Below are 1,953 nucleotides of genomic sequence, written 5' to 3'. Positions count from 1 at the left end.
CGCGAACGCCACCACGCGGCAGCCACCCCCTCTGTCTCCCGCAGCAGTGTGTTCACTGCCACGTTCCATAGGAGGGGCGAGAGGACTCCGCCCTGCGGTGTGCCTCTGCTGACAAATCTGGTACACGTTGACGTCCCCAGTGATGCCTCAACCGTCCTGCATTGTAGCATCTGATCGATCAAGCTCACCGTCCTGGAGTCAACGCCCAGATCCGTCAGTGCGCCCGTGATGGCGGTCGGAAGGATGTTGTTAAAGGCGCCTTCTATGTCGAGGAAGGCTACTAGGGTGTACTCCTTAAAATTAAGGGACGCTTCGATGATCGATGTGATCGAGTGTAGGGCCGTTTCGGTGGATCTTCCCTTCCGATAGGCATGCTGGGAGTCTGAGATCAGACTGGACGGAATGCACGCCGTTAGATGCAGCCCCAGGAGCCGCTCCATCGCCTTTAGAAGAAAAGACGATAGACTTATGGGTCTGAAATCTTTTGGGGCAGTGTGCGAGGGCTTGCCTGCCTTGGGTATGAATACGACTTTGGTCTGAAGCCAGGTGTCAGGAATGCACCCGTGGGAGAAGATTCCCTCGTAAATTATTTTGAGCCAGTTAATGGCTTTGTGTCCCGCGTGAATCAGTTGGGCAGGGAAAATGCCGTCTGCCCCGCGGACTTGTAGGGTTTAAAACTTCTGATCGCCCAGGAAATGTTCTCCTGGCTTAGCAGTCTCAGGATGGCATTTGAGGCGACGGAAGGAGGCGCGAGGTAGTTGGGTCTGTTTTCATCGCAGCCAGGGAAGTGGGTATTTAGGAGAAGATTTAGCGACTCCTCGCTGGACGTAGTCCACGACTGGTCGGTGTTCTTCAAGTAGCCCAGGGTGGGTGTTGTCTTCGAGAGAACTCTGCGCAAGCGTGAGGCTTCTGAGTTACTCTCGATTTCGCTGCCGAACTTACGCCAGGAGGCGCGTTTGGCTTTTCTAAGTTCTTTGTTGTAGGTTGACAGACTGGCTTTGTACTCGGCCCAGTTTTGCTCAACGTTTTCAGCCTTAGCTTTATTGAAGAGTCTCCGGGAGGCTTTCCGGAGTTCACCCAGTTTCGGATTCCACCATTCAGGTTTCTTCCGGCCTCTGTTCTTGCCAGAGGGGCATGCTTTGTCGAGCGCCTTATTGCAGGCGTCGGTAAAGATCTTAAGAAGACGAGTCGTGGCCTCCGTGGAGAACTCCTCCTCAGATGGGGGCTCAGGGAGAACACGACAGAGGTAGTCAGAATACCGAGTCCAGTTTGTCCGCCTGATGTTCCGGAAACGGACTGGCTTCGGCACTGAGAAGGAGAAGACAGTTTCCACGTACCTGTGGTCCGAGAAGGAGTGCTCTTCCAGGACCCTCCAGGATACAATGTTACGCTGTATCTCATGAGAGGCAAGCGTGAGGTCCAGGACCTCCTTGCGGTTTTTAATGATAAAGGTGGGATCACTACCCCGGTTTAATAAGACCATCTGTGTGGTCAGTAAGTAACTGAAAAGGTACTCACCCCTTTCGTTTGTGTCAGTGCTTCCCCACTGACAGTGATGTGCATTGGCATCACACCCCACAATTAGGCCGATGTCCTTGGCCGAGCAGTCTGCGATTAGAGCCCGGAGAGGCGCGTGTGGAGGGGGGTCTGGTTGTTCATGCCCCATGTATGCGGAGCAGATCCTCAGTGAGCGCTCCTGGCCTTCGAGGCTCACTGCGGTGTGGTCTTCATTGCTGAAATTTGGGAGCAAAAATAAGTGCAACTCTCTTTTTGCAAGAATGCAGGTACGAGTTTTACCTGCGGTTTCAGCTACATATAGCTTGTAGTCAGAAGTCCTCAGACCGGAGACCCTGTTTCCGAGGATCCAGGGCTCCTGAATGAGTCTATGTCGGCTCCACCCTTGGCCAGGTGGAGCAGTAGAGCAGCGCATGCTGCCTTACAATGGTGGAGGTT

This window comes from Drosophila persimilis, unplaced genomic scaffold, assembly GCF_003286085.1.
Source record: "Drosophila persimilis strain 14011-0111.01,24,50 unplaced genomic scaffold, DperRS2 tig00002529-arrow-arrow-pilon, whole genome shotgun sequence".
NCBI lineage: Eukaryota > Metazoa > Arthropoda > Insecta > Diptera > Drosophilidae > Drosophila > Drosophila persimilis.
The sequence above is the reverse complement of the archived record's forward strand: the minus strand, read 5'-3'. Positions refer to the sequence as shown.